We start from the raw sequence: 22128 nt of genomic DNA on the forward strand, positions 1-22128 counted from the left end.
ACAATACGTGTGGTCATCAATGATCACAAAATTAATTAACACTACAGCTATTTGACACATCTTAATTATCTCTCACAATTTTCACACTGTGGGTGTGAATCAGCACCAGGGCGGGAATCGCGATATTGAACAAAGTATGACAACGACTTCCTTAATTAACTCATACGTGAACTTTTGCACATTACGATCTTGAGTGGCCAATATATAGTACATTAAAACTCAAAAACGAGGTCAGACAAAGTTAGATAACCTTCTTTGTTTAAAAAGCTCCGCCTACTCTTCTCGAACAGACATATTTTTAATTTAGTGTTTTGAGACGTTTATTTTTTAATCAGTTGACTGTGGAAGGCGTGGCCAAATGAAGCAATTATGTCAAACATCAAAACAAAACACTTTACAACTTTGGTATGTGAAATTAGGTAAAGAATTAATGTGTTTTATTTTCCAAAGTGTGATTGGATGTAACGAAAATCACACAGACAATCTTGGAAGAAAGAGGTAGCTATAGAAATTGGCTTTCAAAATTAAAGTCAAAGTTGAGTTTTGATCGATTTCTGACTCGTGATTACTTCACTTATCTTGGCGTTAATTTGCCCAGGTTTTTGCCTTTTCCTTGGGCGGCGTGCCCAGTTTTGCGCTACATTTCGAAAACCGAACGTGAATAAAAGAACATACCTTTCCTGGGAGACTGCTTTCCATTCAATAATTGAGACCACGGGATATCTCTCATTAGCTCACGGTTTTATAAGGTTTATTTATAATGCCACATCGACTTTGAACGAATTTAGCCACACTATTTTAGAGATAATGCCGAAAAAAAATGTTCCAGGAAATCAGTTTGATTTTTAGTAAACGTTTAGCGTGGCAACCGTTAACGCAACACGTCTTATATTTCTGTCCACCGTCTAAATTTGAGCCCAGATGCCTTAACAGCCAAAATATCGAAAAACCTTGTCCGTTTTAGAGGTTCTCGGCTCCTGGCGCTTTCTAACGAAAGGCTCGCAAAAATTATATACTTTATCAAAAACTACACTTATTAAGCTTTCTATTGATACATATTAGTTTGTTATGGTTTTCAGTCTCACAACTAACTAGCGTCCGGCTTGAATTTTTCGCGAGGAACACCTCAACAGTAGGAAGTATCCTTGAATTTAAGAGGATGGAATTTATTTGTAGCGGAAAGCATCGAAATTTTAATGAGCGAGCCGACATTAGACATCTAAGCTAAATAAAAGTAGCTAAAAATTTGGATTGTGAGGCAGTCTACTTTAGCATTGTTGTTCATGATCATTTCGTGCTAGGACATCTTAACTTTACCTTTTCACTCTTTTCAGTCATGAGCTCAGAAGTTCAGTATTCTTTCTCAATTTTATTTCTATTTCCTTTTTACAATATTTCAGTCGGAATTGTTTGGATCTCGCGGCAAATTGTTGTCACGCAAAGCTATCACACTGGATACCTAACAACTAGCTGGTTTATTTAATTCTGAAATCGTTAGTAATAGAGGTTATTACTGCATCGGATCTAGTGCCCCTACAGAATTTATCATAGAATTTTGTACTGTAAACAACATTAAGAGCTTTGTCAACAATTTGTAATCTTTTAAAGAAAAAAAATCATTTTACCAACAAACTAAAGCTATGTTAAGTTACTTGCTGACGGATATTAAGTTGCCATTGTAGTGTATTCTGTATTTTGTGAAGTTTTCAATGTGATACTGTACAGCACTTGAAATAATATGTTATAAACATCGGCATCCCTTATGTGCCGGCATCCTCCGTTTCCGGTACACTTTGCTAATTTAGTATGACATTTCAATTTCTCAAATTCTGAATTTATTTGCCATAAACCATAAAATCTATACAAGCATACATAGTGTAATACATACATATACAGTAAATAAAATAAATAATTGACGTTAGATATTTTGAAAAGAAAAACAAATGGGTCTGGTAAGAAAACCTCCATTTAATAATATAGGTCACGTGTGGAATATTATATTTGTTTTATTCTACTTTTTGTGTATATCGATATTTTTTATCCGGCCATCAGAAGGAGCTGTAAGTTATATTTTAAATGGAGCTTTTGGCACACCAAATTCAAATACTAAAAGACTCGTAACAACACTGTCCACTGAACAAAAAAAAGGGAAAAAATACATGCAATGTACACATTAAATTAGCGTTTGAGAGCGAGCTTCAGTTGAGTCTTAAATTTGCCAAGGCTTCTTTAATTTAAATAGCGAAAACATTTTGTCAAGTTATTAAATGCCCGTGTGCGCCATTATAATTAGCACTGACTACCGTGATACTTGAAATTCCTATTTAAGGTTATTAAACTCAACAAATCACGCGATATCTGGCGCCTTATTCCTGTAAATTGTTGCCATACTTGAGCGCAAAAAAGATAGGGCAGTGCCATACCGCTGAGAGGTTTAAAAACTAGAACACATTGAAAGTATCGACCCGGAGTACTTGGAAACAAGACCAGCTAAGTAGTGTATGCAGCTTTTCAGGCTCGACACCGAAGTACAGGCAGCGCGGCGATAAAGCTTACTAAGTGAGCCTTGCAGCTGACTTTATAGCTGAGGCGCCGAAATTAAGCTCAAAAATAATTTTAAAAAAAGCGGAATATCACGGTGTATAAAAAGTGTATGTGTCTTATATGACCAATTTCTTTCCACTGAATCAGTTCACTTTTTATTTTGATCTACGGTATTTAGGTGGAAACCGGGTGTGCGGAGTGGAGTGTGTGGAAAATAACAAGAGTGGGTGCTGTACCTGGGAGGGTACACACCAAAGTTTCAGTGCGAGTAGGCACCGCCATGAGCTCCATACACGTACCATCACTTATTTACTATTTTTGACAGGAAAGGTAAACCTTTCATATATCGTAGAAAATGGTGTCCCTTTCATTCTCCTGCTGCAAAAATACTACGTCCCTTTAAATGAATTAAGTCCGAAATGAAATTGGAGCGTCTATCAGATCATTAAACCGCAGTTAATAACAAATACCAAATAGCCACCATGCAGCAATTAAAGTTCTCACATACATTTGAACATAGACTTTATGTTAGGTGGTATCAGACCTTGTAGCTTGGGAAAACAATATAAGCAGCAGACCGTGATAATTCAAGTGGAAGATAATTAAAACTTTCATGATGAAAACAAACCTCTAGTGGTTTCTTTTAAGAAGGTAATTAAGATTTAGGCATGCGTGCATTTTCATAATGGTGCCGCACTTTTTTAGAAACTTTTATTTTTTACATCATTCATCGTTTTGTGGTTTCAGATGACGCCGTTATATTAGGCCGTGACATTTTCATAATAGTCTCACAGCATTGCTGGAAACGTCTTTGAAAACAAACATCCTGTGTGGTTTTATTCAGTTTCTATTTGATGAGATTTAGGCATGAGTGCATTTTCATAATAGTGTCGCAATTTTGCAAGGAACTTGTCTCAAAGCAAAGTTTTCAGTGTGATTTTAATTTTTGGTAAACTGGTATTTGGCTTAGGTGGAAAACTAGGAGTGCTAAAAGTGTTATAGGAGAGGGTCCACCATGCCTGATCTCCAGACACTTAACATATTTACTAGTTTTTACAGTAAAGGTAACCCTTTCATATACTTTTCGTAGAATCAATGTTTCTCTTTAAAAGAGTTTTTCTAACAAGTAACATATTTTATTGGCTTTCCCATATAACATTAATGGTATTGCAGCAACAATGATAAATATAATAATTCACCCCAAGTTACGGATTAACAAATCATCACGCCTCGAGGACGCTTCAAATATAAAATGGTTAAATTTTTTTTTTACAAATCACGGGGTCTACGCTATTGAAAAAAAATGAAATTAGATCTTCGTCTGGAAAATTCTTAAAACTTTCACAATATTTTATAATGTCATAAAATAAGGTTTTTCCGTAAATCAACACATGAGACGCAGTCGAAAAAAATAAATGACAGTTATCTTCTACATATTTTGAATGGCAGCATTCACAGCTCCTTAGCTCTCTTGGTGTTAGAGGCTTTGTATCTCTACCTTTTTCAATTTGAAGGTTATGGTTTCCAACTCTTCATTTGGCAAGCATGATTCTCCTGTGTCTCATAGGCTTGACCAGATTATAGCAATCAGAATCGAACTGTTGATATTATTTATAAGTTTGTAATAAAAATTAAGTTTAGTATTCATCTTAATAAGTTTCATTTGATGGTCATTTAGAGTCTTTCTTAGTATTTTTGAAGAAAGAGTGGATACATATTGTTTTCGTGTGTTGGGATTTTTGTTAGTTATAGAGAAACTAGTACTTGTTGTATGATTATATTTTATTAATAGCGTATTTATTGAGTTCATGAAGCTTTGATCGTTTGATAGGGCAAGATTTTTTGAGATATATAGGCATTGCGTAGCTATATTGTCATCGAGCAAGGCTTTAAGGTGTAACCAAAAATGTACTACATTACGATAAATACGCGATTTCAGAGATAATCTTCCTAGTTCATTTCGTGCCGCCACATTGGGTGCCCGTTTGTTAAGCCCAAGATAATATTTGAAAAATTGTGAATGGAGTCGTTCAAGTGAATCTTTGTTTCCATATTTGAAGATTCATATTATCATAGGCTCCCCAGACTTCTGAAATATAAAGTAAGATAGGTAAAAAAAGACTATCGAATAATTTGTTACAAATCTTGAGCGGAAACGTACAATAATCCAAAAAATGCTGAGTCGCAACCATAGAACGTCTTGTTTTCAACAGATTTTTGTTTAGCAATTATGAAGCTATGCCGTTACTAGATATCGTAGATCCTAGATACGAATAACTACGGACATTGTCAATTTGTAAGTCGTCTAAGAAGAAAGAATGTTTTTCAGTCTAAAATAGACTTTCTACATTTTTTTTCTGAAAGATCATTACTTTGGATTTTTGAGTGTTGACAGACATCAAGGATTCTTTACAAAATTTATGTTGGGAGTTAATGCTTCTTTGCAAACCAACGGCACCAGTAGAAATTAGTACTAAGTCATCTGCATATAAAAGCAAATTTAGCCGTGAGCCGTTAGGCAAGGTAATGGGGTCTAAACCCTGGGTATTTTCTAATCTCGAAGGAATATCGTTTAAATAGAGGTTGAATAAAAGGTGTGATAAGATACAACCTTGGCGCACCCCTCTTTTATAATTTGAATATTCAGATCTCATAATATCAGCTCTGACACAGCAGTCCGACTTGGAATACATGTTAGCAATATTTCCCACCTATTCCATAATCGAGTAAACGCTTTAGCAAGCCAGGATGCCAAATAGAATCAAAAGCTTTCTTCCTCGAGGTGTATTAGTTACATATTTGTCAATCAGAGTTAAAGAAGTCCAATATACTTTCGTTTTGTTCAGTTCTGTTTGCCGTTTACAAAAAATATTTTAGTCGGAATTGTTTGGATATCGCGGCAAATTGTTGTCAAGCAAAGCTGTCTACACTGGATACTTAAGACGTTCAAACGCTCACTTCTATCAGTTGAAAGGACGCAAGACGTACAAACGGTAGCTAGATTTGAACAGCTGATATTGAATAGAAATGACTATTAATAATTTGAATCCTCTGAGTGAATTTGCTTACAGTGCTGTTCATTGTGTTTTTCATTGTTCTTCTTTGCTTATAGTGTTGTTCATTAGTATCATCACTTTAAATTGTTAATTGTCCGTCTTTTTAGTGATTCGCGTGTGAACATCTTACTTTGTAACACGCGCAAAAAAAGTAAATAAATTATTATTATTATTATTATTATTATTATTATTATTATTATTATTATTATTATTATTATTATTATTATTATTTCTTCCGAAACGCCAACAGACGAAATGCAACGGAACTGTCTAAACATATATGGACGCTGAAGGACGCAAACTTTTCGCATTAAATGGAAAGTACTCAAAGAGTGCAAACCCTATAATAACACTAACACTGAAGAAATGTAACCTATGACTTCACGAAAAGTTTATTTTAATCTGTAGAAAAGATCTTTGTATCCTGAACAAACGCAATGAATTACCAAGTTCATGTCCCCACAGAAATAGATATATACTCAAAACCTCTCGAATATTGTGAAGTAACCGTTTTTATCATGGCACGTGAATTGTATCATGCCACGTGCATTAGTATTTTATCGCCCAGCAAACGCTTGTTTTAAATCACCAGTTCGAATGATTTCACAAATCCCTGCCCTCATATAAATAGATATGTACCAAAAACCTCTTGTATAACGTAAGGTAACCGTTTGTATCATGGCACGTAAATTCTATCACGGTACGTGGAATTGTCAGTATTTTATCGCCTAGCAACTGCTTGTTTTAAATCGCCAGTTTTTGATTACTTTATATAGCCAGCCTTTAAATCTTTACCGGCCATTCGTTGAAGTTGCCTGATGAGTGTGGTCAGCTCCTAACCATACGAAACAGAGCTGTAGCAATAAAACAATGAATCACTTCTGAAGTGTATATCTCCATATCTATCGATTTTAGGGAGTGAGCGATGCTGGAAGTTATCACTGCTAAAAGATCGTAGGCTTACGCACCACGCATTCAAATATGGCCCGGGTATAAGCTGAGTAACAGCTTCTTGTTTATTTGGTATAACGATTATTTAAGACAGGAAGTATTTTACACTAGGTTGCGTCACGCTTCCCATCCCACGCATGTTTATTTTCAATCTTTCCCTTCAATGTTCTTTTTGAGTTTTGTTCACTTCGGAGCACTTCATTTCCTGTTTATTGGCATTGACAATTGTCTTAATAAGGATATTGACAGAAGTCGGGTCGTTCTCTCGAAATCGCAAGCCCAGTCAAGAAAACGGAGGTCAAGTCTCTAAATCTCGAAGTTTATATCCATAAACCTGTTCTGGCTTCTGAACAAAATTAAACCAGTTTTCTGATTTTACAGGTTGAAATTTTGAATAGGTAAGTCTTGCAACTTTTATTTGGCTATCGTAGTGTAATATAATTCAATGACGTTTTTTATTTTTTTCACTTTTGTGTAAAGTTGTTTTCTTTATAAACGCGCAGTAACCGGTCGCTGACAAAAAACACTGATTTGTTCGTTTGTGCTGTATATGATTTTACGCATTAATTACATGATAATATCATGTCCAGTTTATAGAGGTTCTACAGGTGTGAAATGGTAACTTTCAACTGAACGATCCTTAGCGATATATAGTAGCTCTTTTGTTTTACGCTACTAAAGGCTCACTAGCCATCATTATGTAAACGTGCATAGTAAGTCGCGTTACAAAGTAAAACTGGTTTGATGGCCGGCCATCATGATCATATTTCTGGTCTTACCGCTTAGCAGCCAAAACCAACCTTTACTGTTTATTAGATCGATATTTGTTTTTCAGCTCAGATTTGCTGGATGTTTTGCTTGTTGTGCTTAATTCCTTTATGAAATGTTTCCCGGAGATCTTTTGGCTTTTTGTTGTTTGTTCTAAAAACGTGTTGTCCAGCTTGATCAGTGCCGTAATTGAGAAGGTTTCGGCAGTCATAATAAAAGTTTGCCGTCTTATAAATCGGCTTCCTGTTTTTGCTCAGTGTATTTTAATATTTTCGGAGGAGAATAAAAATACCGGTCTAATTAGATCGCTAGATGTTGCTAAAAATTCCTCATCAAAAATGAGATGTCTCGTTCCAAATAAGACTTGTAATTTGCAAAAAAGTGTGTTCTCAAAAAAACAAACTATTTTTGATGCTTTTCACTGCACGCGCGTACAGTTAACCGGCGGTACATGACGTAGTGAAAAGCGTCAAAAATAGTTTCTTTTTTTAATTGTCTTTCTCGTATTTGTCCACTTTTGGAACATCCCGTGGTTCAATGCTATAAACATAACGTGGCATTTTTTTTAGACAAGTCAGTTTGACTTTCCAATAAAGGCTAGAACACTGCATGATTTTAGAACAGTTGTTTTTGCTTCGTCAACACTGAATGTATTTATAACAAGAAAACATTATCTTTTCAGCCTTCTTTTGGGCCAATGGCAGCGTACGCCTGTGTGATGGGATATTCGAAAGTTGTTATTTTATGCTGCGTCCTTCTAGCCTCACAGACGTCAGCTAGTGGAACGAGTCAAAGGTTTGTAGGCCTTCCTGAAACAGGCCTCAGAGTGACTAACGATAATGCGAGCGAAAATAAAAGGACAGTGATTGTTCGCCACGACTTACCAGTAAGTAATCGTTGTTAAATCAACAGGTGGTGAACATTACGATATAGTGCAGCAGTTCTCGATTTTACTTGTAGACATATGCATGCATGTACGCGTGTGATTTTCACAGACGACATTAAGGGAACATTTTCTTCAACATTTGCTTTTTAGGGAACGTTATACGGTTGCCCTCCTGTTTCCTTTACAAGATGGTTTTTGTTGTTCAGTGTTTCCAACATCTTGAATGAACTAGTTTTTACAGTGACTGTTAAAATTCCCGCTCGTTGAATAGCTATGAGATCTAGTACAGAGAATAAACTGACGTCAGATGAAACGCGCGTGCTTTCTCAACGAAAATAAAGCCAATTTCGCTCGTACTTTTTCCTTCTTATAGTAAAAACGAATCGACGGCAGTTTTCTAGGGTCTACAGAAAACTGTCGTCGATTTTATTTGTTAAATTTTATGTAAATATTCCGCAGTCTTTATAGACTTTATATCTTAACTCCGAGTTGACAAGGAAACATATAATTCTTCCAAGTTGTTTTTGTTTACTGAGTGAATTTATTTTCATAGGGGAGAATAATTTTCCACGAGAACAAGGAATTTTGGATTGAATTAGTAACAACTAAGCCTGAAGGACAATATCACTCGAATGTGAAAGCTTTGTACACATCGGTTGATAACAACACCATTTCACTTCAAGTGGTAAGTACTACTATCTGCTTCTTGCATTCATACTATTTTGGTGTCAGTAATTTACGAACTTATTCTCTACCTCAGCACTATCATTCTCTTTGCTACGTTCCCAGAGATTTTTCTACTAAGCGTAATCCAGACCAACATCCCTTTCGTCCTCTATTTAAATTAATTTTGAGCTTTATAGCTTTTTGATGCCATTGTAATTAGGGTTAGAGACATTGCTTGGGTTTGAATCAGCTTGGATCGTTCAGAATTGGGGACAGTCATCTGAAAGGGCCATTAAAACAACCACAAAACGGACTGAAAGGAAAGAAATAGTCCATTTGTTTTTGACGTTTTGGTTTTAAAACGGGAGCGATTTTTGGGGTAAGCTCCGAAAGTTTTGAACGTGGACATGAAATGGCCTGAAATGAAATAAGGGATGTGTTATTCCCCTAATTGGCTCCTCTGTGGTCTACGAGCTGGGATCATGCGAGGGAGCTATCTAAGCGAGGCCAGCGAGAAAGCGAAAGAGTCCGTTCTTTTACGGGCTGATGCACGAAGGAATCCTTTTCCCAATTTCTGCGCGGTCAAAAAGTGAAAAACGCACAAGACTCCACGGAAAACAGACTGCTAGCAGTACTTCTCTTCTGGAGCCTGTAGGTGCTTTATATTACTGAAACTTAAAACTGAAATATTCCATTCTGTTTTAACATGCACAGTACAAACCCACTTCAGCTGAGCCAGAAGAAGGTAGCGAGACCGACAAAGTACTCATCATCATTCTAAGCAGCGTTGGAGCTTTTGTACTCCTCGGCCTTGTAATGTCCGCTTTGTGTTACTATTGCTACTGGAAGAAAAGAGAAATGACGAAAACAAAACAAGATACGAAAGAGACTCATGAAGGTTGGTGGAGAAACAAGTATTACCTCTCGAAATCAGATTTTATCACCGATATTTTAATCACATTAATTTTAGATCCAAAAAAAAATCTATTTTGCAGAATCGAAGCAGCAGGACTTAATGGCACGTTTCCATTTCAACCAGTCATTCAGTTATCAAGTTGATCATGATACTTGCATTCAGATAAGCCCAAGGGCAACCCTACACACTTTAAAACTTCTCATTCGAATAAGCATATTCTTCCTTGTCTTTTCATAGCTACCGGGAATTCAACGCTTGATACAGGTCGCCATTTTCTCGAAACTCAAGGAAGTGGTCCTCCGGGAGCAAGTGGTGTGACGCAGTTAATGGTGGTAGCTGTTTGCGCGTGCGCGCTGCACGCCCAGTTACAGACCGTGAATGTGGAGATTAACATTTATTTTCCCAGTGGATTTCTTCGCCCTGATACCAGAGTATTTTTGAATTCGGAGAACAACAACGAGATCAGGGTGATAACTAATGATACAAACTTAAAAATCGGTGTTTTTGGTGAGTATAAACAGTACTAACTGTATTTCCTTGATAAACGTACATTTTAAGTCTTAAACCGGACCAACATCGAACTTCTCCTTACACTGATCACTACTTGATCAAACAGCAAGGTAATGAGAATAAGAATAACCGTAACCCACCTCCCCTCCCTAATCAATTAAAAAAGTGACAAATAAGGCATGGAAAGCGAGGCTAGGTGTAAAGCTTTTTGTATGAAAAGTAGTCTTCATTCATATGCAAACAAAACTTATTTTCGCGCGAGAAGCTTTGAATTTAGCCTCGCTTTCATAATGAGGTACAAAGCAACTAGGAAATAGCTCATTAAAAAAACAAGCCAGTTCCTTGATGTTGAAAACACAACGAGGCTTGGACTCTTATTCCATGAAATAGGTCTTTTCATTTAGCTGCATCGGTATGGATTTTCTCCCATTTTTGTTTAAAATGGAATGCTAAAAAAAGAGGCTTTTACCGCAGTCAGGGGTTATACAGGTAAAATATTTACTGGGAGATGTGAAGACCCTTTTTACGTTTGGAATAAGCGACTTGAAACCTTTTTTCCAGATTGAAATCCTCTGGTGAACTTTTCTTGGGTGGAACTCAAAGCATTATTCCATTAAACGATTACCGAATTGATTTTTTTTGTCCTTTGTACAGTTCTTCAAAAGAAAATCCTTTTGAATATCCTTGTATAACTAACAGTGACGTTGATTGTAATTCTTAGATGTAGCCAATGCTGGCCTCGTTTTAGCGAATCACTGCTCCGGTAAAAACCTGACATGCGTAAATGGAGCTTGCGATCCTGTGGCGGGAAAATGTGTTTGTCCGAGAAAGATGAGAGCCAATAGGAAAGCGGGAGGTCTAACACGCTGCGTCTACAGTAAGTTCACTAGTAAAAGTCATGCCTCAAGGAGCTTCCAGTTTACGTAAAAATAACGTAACAAATTTACAAGCCGGTAAAGTTTATGCTATAAAGTCAATCTGTACACATATCAAGCTCTTCCCAAAACGCGAACTTTTCTGATCGTTAAAGCATTTTCCGTTAAATTAAAAGACGAGGGAAAGTTGGATAGAGAATATAACAACCAACTTTCGCATAGAAAAACCTACGGAAACGCCAACTACACAGGTTACTATTTCAGTCTATAATATTGTTCTTTCTCTTTTTTCCTTATATGGAGTAGACTAAATACGTATCATTGCAGCCACACCTAGAACTGTTTGACCATTGAACTAGCCAGTCGAGAGTGCCGTTATGTCCATCACACTTCTGGTTGTTTTTAGTTTCCTTCGCAGCCGCTCGGGCCGGAGTCACGCAGGGACGGGGAGCGTTGCATGACTCCGGCCCGAGCAGCTGCGAAGGAGGCTAGGTTGTTTTAGTTTCTGGAGTTGTAACGTGTTTAAAGCAACAAAAAGCTTGATGGAAATTTATTCCTAATTTGATAGAAATGGGTAAAAATTGGCTCTGAGGCTTAGGGTAATAAAACAAAAGATATTGTACAGAGATTCGTATATAAATAATTCATTTCTTTTGTTTTATTCCCCTTAGCCTCAGAGCCAAGTTAGAATTCTAATATATCGAAATGTTTCTATTGTTACCCAAATCCTGACTAAGCTCATCAGACTAATTTTATAGTCGTTAAAAATGCAACAACAACTATCAACGAACCTTCCGTGCAAGGATCGGCCTTTTCAGCCGTCTGCGCACCAACGGAGAACTCAAAAATCACTACAATGCTCCTGCCTCGTCCCCAGTCGCTCGCTCGAAACTGTAGCGCCAGGTTGTGTGTGCGTTGCTTCGTGTGCGTTATAAGCCCCCGCTTCGCTTTTCTCTTTCCCATAAGTCCCCCATGCTCCGCCAGCTTGTATTCGCACTCATTCCCAACCTTCCCTATAAAGAAGGGAGGAGATTATGGAGGACGTACTAGGTATTTGTCGTTCGTTCATCTTCGTTGACTCGACGGACGAAGGACAAATCTAACAATAACTAATGTTCCAATTTTCTATGTTCTCGTTATCTGGCTGAAGTTCAGTGACACTTGTAACTTTATAATGTTCTCTGCTTTTAAAGGATGCGATGAAAGATGTCCGACAGGTTCCTTTGAGTTTTCTCCCTGCAACCCCACACATCCTGCCGTGTGCAAAAGTAAGTTGACAATTTCTTCTCACTTTATACAGCTTGCGTGGCGCTTAATTTAAGAAAAACGTCACATATCAAAACGAAAAAAAAAAACATAAAAAGAGCATTCTTGAGCATTCTTGGTGTGAATGGTGACTCAATTTGTAAATTGTTAATGTTGAAAAAGTTGTATTTTCTAGTTTAGAAAACCGTTAGCCGAACAAGGAAAGTTGAATGGATAAAAACTCTGCCTTAACTTGATCTATCGTCTGTTTTTATTTTCAGAGTGTCGACCGCTGTGCGGCTTCAAGGAATTCGAATCCTCCACATGTGCAGGAAAGAGAGACAGAAATTGTACTGGTATGTCAGAAATTGTCGATTCAACTTTTTCCTAAAAAGTATTTTCTTTGCCTTTAATGTTAAATTTGGATTTCTGTTGTCTTTTTTATATAGATATTTCTAAATTACCGCGAATCAAAGTTTCTTCAAATATTGTCCACGAAGATGTATTGAAGGTAAGAAATCTGAAAACCTGTACCATTAAATAATTTGCACAAACTGAGTAAAGACATAAAAGGTGTTTACTGACTCAACATCGTTTCATCGATGGCTATGTAATTGATGTAATAAATGTTGAAATAGAACATTGCCGAAAGCAATCAGCCATTATGAGCAGATAAATCAATAACAAATACAAAAAGAAATTAAATTCAAAAATTCTCTCTCATAATGCATGGACGCCTTAGTTGCTTAAACAGTTGAAGAGAAACAGTCGACTGAAAAGTTCGATATGTCTCGTATCCTGTCTTATTTCAAGCCTGGGACGCTTTAGCTACTATACCAGCCCGCTAGCTACTCAGCAGTAGATAAAATAGGGAGCTTTAACAACGATGACGACGACGAGAAAGTCAATAGGCTTCAGTAGTAGTAAACAAAACCACTACTCTACACGTGCATTACACTTTTTGGTAAATTTCTTTCCCGTCACTGCACGACTAGGACGGAAAATTTCCTAATGGGACGTTTTATGGAGGACGTAAACACACGACTACAAATGTTTAGTTCTTTCCTTTTCTAAACTTGAGTGCAGTCTCCAAGAATTCAACTTAAAGGCAATTTTCTCCTACATGTGACATTTACATGTAAAGCGAGTTGGAATTACCGGGACGACGTTTGAGAAAATGCGAATTCACACTAATATTGGCGTTTTCGCTGCAGTCGCCGTCGTCGTTGTTAAAGCTCCCTACTATGAATGATTCGACAGACATTTTGAAATCCCACACATAATTACATAATGGTTGAATTGATGCAACGTATCTTGTTTGATCCTACATGGCTGTTATACATTCCGTGATTTGTCCTCCTAGGTTAAAGATGATCCGCCAGTGAGGCAAACTATTGCTTCGTTTTCAAACCACGCCTCGACATGGTTGAACAGATCAAGCGGTCTGGCAATACGGATACAAATGCTACACGTTGACTTTAGCACGACATTTCAAGAGGTCAAACATCACGTTAACGATAACAAGAACCTTCCGCAAAGTGCGTCGTCGGTTTTGAGATACTGCAGTTCCCCAGTTCCGGAATTCTACGAGATTAAATTGCAGCGCGAGGGTAAAAAGGTGAGGTATATCAAAGGACACCCAGATAGGACTTGCCCGAGTTATGATGGCTATTTGGCGAGGATTAGGCAAGTCCAAACGGGAAATCTTCTCTCTTGTAAAGGAGCGGAAAACGCAGTTGTCAGACTCTTTGGAGAGATCAGTGAGCCAGAAAACTTTTTGAAGGAAGAGAGGTCTCAACAATGCTATGATTATAAACAAAACTGTAACAAATGTCGTGATAAGTGTGCCACAATCGCGAGAGAGAATCCAATCTGCAATCTTACGGAGACGGATATCACTCGAGACGGGAGACAAGATTTCGGCGAACACTTCGGCTATTGCTTTGGTTGTTGTTTTCAAGAAACCTGCACTTGTTCGAGCTGTGCGTGTTCGCTGTATAATACTTCATGCATTGGGTCGCAGCTGACGTGCGTTGAAACCGAAGGCTTCTCCATTCCAATTAACCCCGTCTTTCCAAGTTCGGGGAAATTCAAGTGCCACGTGGAGTTGTCCCGAGGTCCGGTATTTGAGATCGAAACAACTTTGTGGAAGGATGGCAAGATGTTGAAGAGAATTCAGAACAGCGACAGGAACAAGAGCCAGGAAGATGTCAACGGACATGATTACGGATATATGGTGTTGAAGCATCCTTCTGTGTTACGAAATGGCACAACAAAAATGATTATGATTCGTGGAGAAGCTGGAAAATCGAATTTCGATGTGGGATGGTATGAAACTGAGCAAGAGCTGAAATCATCGAGTGCCACTCAAAAACTCTCCATCCAACCTAAGGAACCTTTCAAAATAAACTCTCATGATTGGGCGCTTGAAAACTGCCTGACCTTGGACACTGAAAGATTCATAACCATATCATCTACTAGTAAACTAATAAACAACTTTAAAAAGTTTCCCAAACTAAGCGCAAGTATTGCTTACGTGCAGAACACTCAAGTATATAAAGTTTACAATAATTCTGGACCACGTCAAGTCCACGTTGAATTGCCTCAAGGGCGTTCTTTTCTGCGACACACTTTTCCAGAAACGGTGATATTTAACGATCGGTCCTTTACTGGTCAACTGTTAAAGAACAGAACATTCTGGACCATCCGACTCACTGGACGCGTCACTTCATGTCCAGGATTTTTCGTGGTAAGGTTGACAGACCAAGATCGCCCAGATGTAGACGTTTATCACTACGACATTGGTGAGTTTAGTTTCCAGCTGGCGTTTTCCCAATTCAATACAATTGACTGTTTGTTGCGTCATTACACGTGTAGGCCCCATTTCGTATTTCGTATTTCCCCATTTCACTTTGTAGGCTGGTGGTCTGGCATAAGATTGATCAAATTAAGGAGAAATTTTGAAAGCATTTCACATAAACGTCCAACATTAAGGCAATTTTAGTCTTGGGGATATGATCACCAGACCAAGTAACGCAAACAAAAAAACGATTCTAAGGATATGTACACCAGATTACTACCCTAGCAGCTAACAGAGGTTTCCCGTTGTCGCTTCTGTTGTCTTTCGCTCTCGGATGAAATAAAACAGGAGCGACAAACCTCTCCTAGAGGGTTACTAGGACACAATAACTGAAGTGGCCTATTTTTTCAAGTTGCAATCTATTTCCATCCTAGCCATCCGCTGCCACATATAAATGAAACTAGTTTCTGTGCACTAGCCAGTAATAATAATAGTAGTGTTATTGTTAACAAAAGCGAACCGTTATTTTAACGTTTACAACAATAAAAATATGTGTTTTGGCTATTCAAAGTGACACTAAAAAAATAGATGTCGCTGCACCCCCCCACCCCCCCACCCCCCATTAAAATCCATCTACCTTACGCACGATACCTCCATAAGGCCGAAATGCAGATCTTCTTACATACAGTGAGTTGATTGTGAAATGATGGAAGCTCTCTTCGACAATATTTAATTTAAGTCGAAAACTTTTCATAGGAAATTAGTTTGGAGAAGTTAACTGTAGACTCTGGACTATTACATATTAGTATAAATCTACTAGTGCTCTATCATGAATGCCGTTCTCTGATTGGCTACGCTACTCGCTATCTATTCTGTGATAAATCAGTGAGTAGCGCTTTCCAACAAAATGGCGGCCGCTTTATCGCATTTTCGAAGTGTCTGCGATGCCGATACGACAAGAACGACTAGTAGATTTATACCAAGACAATTAGATTATTCGCTCTCGATTACTATGCATGATAGCTGATTCGGGTTGCACCCTCATCAGCTATCACGCGATAGAAATCTCGAGGTTATAATCTTATTGTTAAATAGAACAGAGCGGTTTTCAAATGAGTGTCGGAAGTAATTTTGCTTTTCCTTTGATTTTGCTTTATTTTGCTCTGTTATTGGTTAGAAACATTTGCGCCACTTTCTCAACCAAAGACCACAAGGAAACAAAACCAAAATCAATCGTGACATGCTCCCGTGCATTTTCGCGCGCTTGGTGTTGGTTACAAGTATTTGTATAGCATTCTGATTGGTTCATTGCGCTATTGAAGTTTGGTTTGATTGGCCAGAGAAATAACTTTGGTTACACGGCACTCAATTGAAAACCGCTGTATACAAAAACTTGTATAGAAGCGTGAACTGGAAAGTGTATAGTGACGATTTTTTAAAACTTTTCTTCTCCATAGCCATAAAGAACGAAGACTGCTCATTTTTAATAGAGTTCCATCTTCCATCGGGTGGCGACACTAATATGATCGACAAACAATTCGTCGTCCGCCTCACGGATTCGCGTAAAACGATAAAGCTCATCCTCATAAGCCCAAGAAGAATACCTGAATTCGAAATTCCAGATTTCGACGACGATTTCGACCTTAAGAAACTCGATGTATTAATTCCTTTTGGCGGTGCTGCTGGAGGCATGCTCATAGTCCTGGTCGCAATTTTGATCTACGGCTACAAAACGCGACCAAAAGACAGCTACCAACGCGATCGAGACAACGAACTGCACATTCGACACCTGCTGTTTGTCGGCATGAGACTTGTAAAAAGTTTCCTCTTGACACTGACTGTGTTTTCTGTCATTTTCACTGAAATTCATTACACAAACATAAGGACGTTACAAGGATACAAGGCGTTTCACGAGCACCAGAAAAGCCTGGAGGAGGACTTCATTAAACAGATGGATGCACATAAGGTGCAAGAGATCACTAGGCAATGGGAGCTTGTTCGAAAAGGCATGTTGATCTGTAACCGAAAGTTGGACGCCTTGAATGCGTACTTAGAAAAACATTTCAAGGAGATGAAGGAGAAACAAGAGAAAATGGAAACAAAGAGTATTCTTCGGGCTGTCAGTCATCGCATCGAGAAACAGTTCAAAGGAGCCAAAGCGAAATTCGAGAAAGAGAGAAATCCTTTCAACAGTGTGAATTTTAAACTGGATTCCGGGACTCCTTCGGATTCAAATTCGAGCTCCTCGTTTTGGGGTCAGCACTTTGCGCTACATACAAAGATAAACATCCAACAAGTTATAGTCCCGGAGTTGAACATATCTACTCTGGTAAACAAAGAGGGAGCGAAAGAATTGTTGGCTTTGGAGTGGATTATACAGCTATACAGAAGTGGAGTATTAACTAAAATCTTGATTCTTTTGGACATTCTGTGGTTTGTTTATCGCCTTAGTAAAACTTATCAGCTCGCCATTATGCTTATCCACGGTTTTCCTAAGTTATATGAACTTGAGAAGATACACAAGGATGAAGAAAAGAAACAACGAAAGTTAAAGAAAAAGGAAGAGAAGTTGAAGAAAAAAGCTGGGAAAAAAGCAACGAAGGAAACAGAAGAACAGCATTTATTTGATAGCATTGAAGATCTGCAAGAAAGGTCTGACAACGAACTGGAAACCAAACAAGAAAAAGAAGAAGAAGAAGAAGAAGAAGAAGAAGAAGAAGAAGAAGAAGAAGAAGAAGAAGAAGAAGAAGAAGAAGAAGAAGAAGAAAAAGAAGAAGAAGAAGAAGAAGAAGAAGAAGATGAAGAAGAAGAAGAAGAAGAAGAAGAAGAAGGAGAAGAGGAAGAAGAAGAAGAAGAAGAAGAAGAAGAAGAAGAAGAAGAAGAAGAAGAAGACACAATAAATGAATATAAAAATAAGAAAGAGGAAGATCAAATGAAGAGCATAATAAGGAAAAACGTGAAGAAGGACGAGTGCCTTTTACTTTATTCTAGTGCAAATGATATTGAAGACTGGCAAGAAGAAGTATCTGAAATAAAAGCGGGGAGAGTTAAGAAAACAGTCGAGGATCAGAAAGAGAACACCAAACAGAATAAAACGATAATGTATGCCGAGAGAGGAAGAAACAAAGGACAAGAAGAGGATGGAGATTCTCAAAACATCAGTGAAAGTCTTAATGATGAAGAAACCTACCAAGATGTCAAGAAGAAAGTGGTTGCTCGTGGTCTGAGAGGCGTGGACACACTTAATACCGTATTGGCGAAGATCTTTGTCAAACTCAAAGAACTTAACTATAAGGTGAGTTTGGAGTGCTTTCTCTGTTCTTCTCAGTTCCTTGTTTAATTTCAAGTATATTGTGAAATTGGATGGCCTGGGAATTCTCATTTGCATGAAGACGGTCAAGTAGTGCTGAATGTATTCGATAGCATTAACTGAAAACTCTTAAATGAATGTTTTCAAATTGGAAAATTAAGTCGGTAAAAAGTTCACTGGCTTAAAAACCAGTTTAATTTGCATGCATAGTAGACCATCTACGTATATATCACATAGATTTTGAGGGAGAAAGAAACTCTTGCCTGAAATCCACTGATACAGATATTTTAAGGCCGACGTTTGGAGTGGAATGGTAGGAATAACCAAAACTGGACAAGACTGAAACGAAATAAATGTTTACATGAAATGTGATTGGGTGGGTGTTTCTCTTACTTATACAATTAATTGATAGCTTTCCTGTATCTCTAAAATTATTTCTCTCGTTTTCTCGTATACCTGAATCCCCTGACGCTAGGCCTGCATAAGATACATTAGAATTAAAAATATTAAATTTTCTTTCAATTTTTTCTGATGTAGATCAACAACACTAACTTGGGCCCGATGTGTGTGCTCTCGGTGATTGCCATGCTGTCCGTATATATTGTCATAGGAACCGCCAGGCACTCCATGAACGTGGATACGCTGGACGTCTTCGGCTATTTCGACATCAAAATGGCGCCTCTGTTAACAATGAGGAAGATTGTCAACACAAGAATAACTTCAAACGCGTTCATGTTGAATGAAGTCCATATTCCTTATTATGAAAAAAGGTTTTTATAGAGCTATGTAGCTTAAAGGGAAATTTGATTTTATGGGCGGTGCCTCCTAACCCAGATGTATTTTGACCAGTTTATGACTATGGGGAGAAAGCAGGTAGCAGGTCTTAGAAATTCACGAATTCATTAATCTTCGTGATGTCCGGCATGATTTCATGAAACCATGTGCTCTATGAACTAATTTAATGGGTCACTTTCTATCAATGACCATGGGTGAACTGTGGCAAGCGAATCGTTTCTGAAAACCTGGATCTGATCTCTGAAGTAAAAACGGCTGAATACTTAAAGTTATCTGAAAAGGATATTTATGTAAAGTAAGGTAGTTCAGATTACAAAAAATATGCCGATTTAATAAGCTGTTCATAGTAATTCCTGCAATCTCTACACTAAACTCGCGATCACACTGCCATATCCCAAGGGAAGACTTATAATCAAATGAGTAAACACCTAGGATCTATTGAAACATAATTATGTAAAAAGTGCTTGGGATTCAGAACATATATTAAAATGAGGCGATACCGGACTGCCCAGCCACAGCCTGTGTGTAATGTTTCAATTTACTGCTTGCATTCGTCCTAGATGTTGAACGTTCAAAGTAGAACAACGACCAAAAGCTCTCTGTATTTTGTTTATTTCCAGGGTCAATGCCAGGATCAAATTTTACAGGCAAAAGGCTGAAATGTACCAGGCTTACCAATGTGCCAAGGCCAAGGCTGATCTTCATTCGTGGGTCTTGGAGCCTGGCGCCGGCGTGATTTGCGAAGGAGTAAAACGTTATAATCAAGACTTCCTCAGCAACTTGACTCAGTTTGAGTGTAACTTGGAACCAGTGTTACCTCAAAGGTGCGTCTAGTACTGCCATTGCATATGCCAACTTTATCCTCCATTAAAACGTCTCTGCATGGCAAAACTCTTCAGAGCCAAAGTAAAAATGTTTGCAAAGCTGTGTTTTTAGACGGTAAATTAAACCTCGTCATATCTTTTAGTTTTTGCTTATGTCCTACTAGTTTGATGGCAATGCATTTTGTGTCTTCTCGATGTATGAGTTTAAGCCACAAAACATTTACATATATATCCTCTGAAAACATTTAAACATCATAAAAATGTGAGTTTGCTCCTAAAAACTTGAGAAGTGGCAAAAAAACATTCTCAGGTTATGAGAGAACACAAGTTCAATTCAACTATAAAGCCTGGTTTACACGTACGAAGCAAGCATAAGCATAAGCACAAACATAGGAACAAGGATGTTTACACCTGCGCTAAGCATAACATAAGGTGACATACGCAAGCGCAGACCCATAAAAATGTGACAGAATCGCGCGCAAGATTCGATTCCAACATGGGGGACTAGAATGTACGCTGACAACTTGTCACTTTTTATCAGATTCCTTTCCTTGCGCTTGTGCTCATGCTTGCGTACCGTTCCAGTTTACACGTACGACGCAACGAAGCAAGCACAAGAGAATGGAAATGGTTCCATTTTCTTGTGCTTGTGTTTACGCTTGCGTCGTTGCGTCGTTATGTACACGGGGACGACGCAAGCACAAGACCCTTATGCTTGCATCAAATCTGTTTACACGTAGGTTTCTTGTGCTTCTGCTTGTGCTTATGGAGTGCGTCGAACATGTAAAACAGAATTAAAGCCCAAATCAAAATCCAGAAGATAATTGGAGTCGCTCTGAAAAAGGGTTAACGATCGAAACATCAGCACTCGAATCTCTTACAGCGGCCAATTAACATTCAGTTATCAACTCTCTCCCCATCAAGGCAGCATCACTGTGACAATTGTTTTTAGAACCTAATCCCCTTTAGTTAGTGGATTTCATAGACTTCACTGCTTTTATTAACAATAAGTTGAAACAGCTAAAAAGGAACCAATCGATTCACTTTTCCACTTTTTCCTGTTACGAAAGCAATAAGTGGCATAATCTGCTTCCCGCAACATGTGGATGAAAAGTTTGTTATGGCTAGTAAAATGAGACCTGTTACTAGCCACCGGGCCAGTGAGATAAAACTTTCGTCTCAAGCCCCTCGTCATGACAACTCTAGATAGCTAAGGTACCTCTGTAGACTATCCTACTTTAAGGGCCCTAGTCAGCCACACCTTTGTTTTGTTTATATGCGACAGTTTGGCTATTATATTTTATTCGGAGCATGTCGAAATGAACGAAATCACTGTGAAACTACTAAAGACAATGAAACAGTTTTTCAGGAACACAACTTACAGTAGAGCAATAATATTTCGCTTTACTATGCCTGCAATATCAATGATTTCGATGGCATCGAAAATGGCGGAGGCTGACTAGGGTCCTTTAATTGGTTAAAAATTCTGTTTCCCTTTTAGATTCACCAAGTTCGACCAAGTACTTTACAAAGAAGTGCACAAGAAAGCCATTGCTCCATACGTGGCAGCCCTACGAGGTCTTATCCTGAACACCTTCGACATGTTCTTAATTCTAATCGCGATTTTTATCCTTTTAAAAATCCTGGGAATGGTTGTGTTCGTGCTTCTCAAGAAATTCGATCTAGTGCGCCAAGTGAAACACTACAAAGTCAGTCAAGAACTTAAGAGGGAGATTGACAAGGCAGCTTGAACTACACCTCATTACCATAAATATGGTTCTACGTCTACGAAGACTGATGGACGAGTAATCAGACCTCTTAAATTTACCGAGAGCATGAAGGGGAGATTTGGCTCACTTGTTAATAAGGGAAAATGCAGCCATTGGGTGGATGAGCACGATAATTAAAAATAGAAATTAAAACAATGATCGCTGTGAAAAAGACAATCTATCACGTCAGTAAGTCGTTTAATTGACAATTTA

At 38.1% G+C, this 22128-nt stretch overlaps 1 pseudogene across 1 annotated transcript in view; it reads left to right on the plus strand.

The window, feature by feature from the left end:
- LOC146451267 (uncharacterized) overlaps window positions 1-22096 on the plus strand; it is a 28046-nt pseudogene extending 5950 nt beyond the window's left edge. The window contains exons 2-15 of the transcript XR_014860068.1: window positions 8002-8205; window positions 8759-8890; window positions 9586-9769; window positions 10025-10294; window positions 11019-11174; window positions 12366-12440; window positions 12699-12773; window positions 12867-12928; window positions 13781-15221; window positions 16675-18101; window positions 18183-18512; window positions 19065-19297; window positions 19943-20146; window positions 21648-22096. The product of XR_014860068.1 is annotated as an uncharacterized LOC146451267 (transcript). The remainder of the gene's footprint in view (window positions 1-8001; window positions 8206-8758; window positions 8891-9585; window positions 9770-10024; window positions 10295-11018; window positions 11175-12365; window positions 12441-12698; window positions 12774-12866; window positions 12929-13780; window positions 15222-16674; window positions 18102-18182; window positions 18513-19064; window positions 19298-19942; window positions 20147-21647) is intronic.
- The last annotated feature ends 32 nt before the right edge of the window (window positions 22097-22128 follow it).

Source organism: Pavona decussata, unplaced genomic scaffold (genome assembly GCF_977016875.1).
Source record: "Pavona decussata unplaced genomic scaffold, jaPavDecu1.1 SCAFFOLD_391, whole genome shotgun sequence".
Taxonomy (NCBI): domain Eukaryota; kingdom Metazoa; phylum Cnidaria; class Anthozoa; order Scleractinia; family Agariciidae; genus Pavona; species Pavona decussata.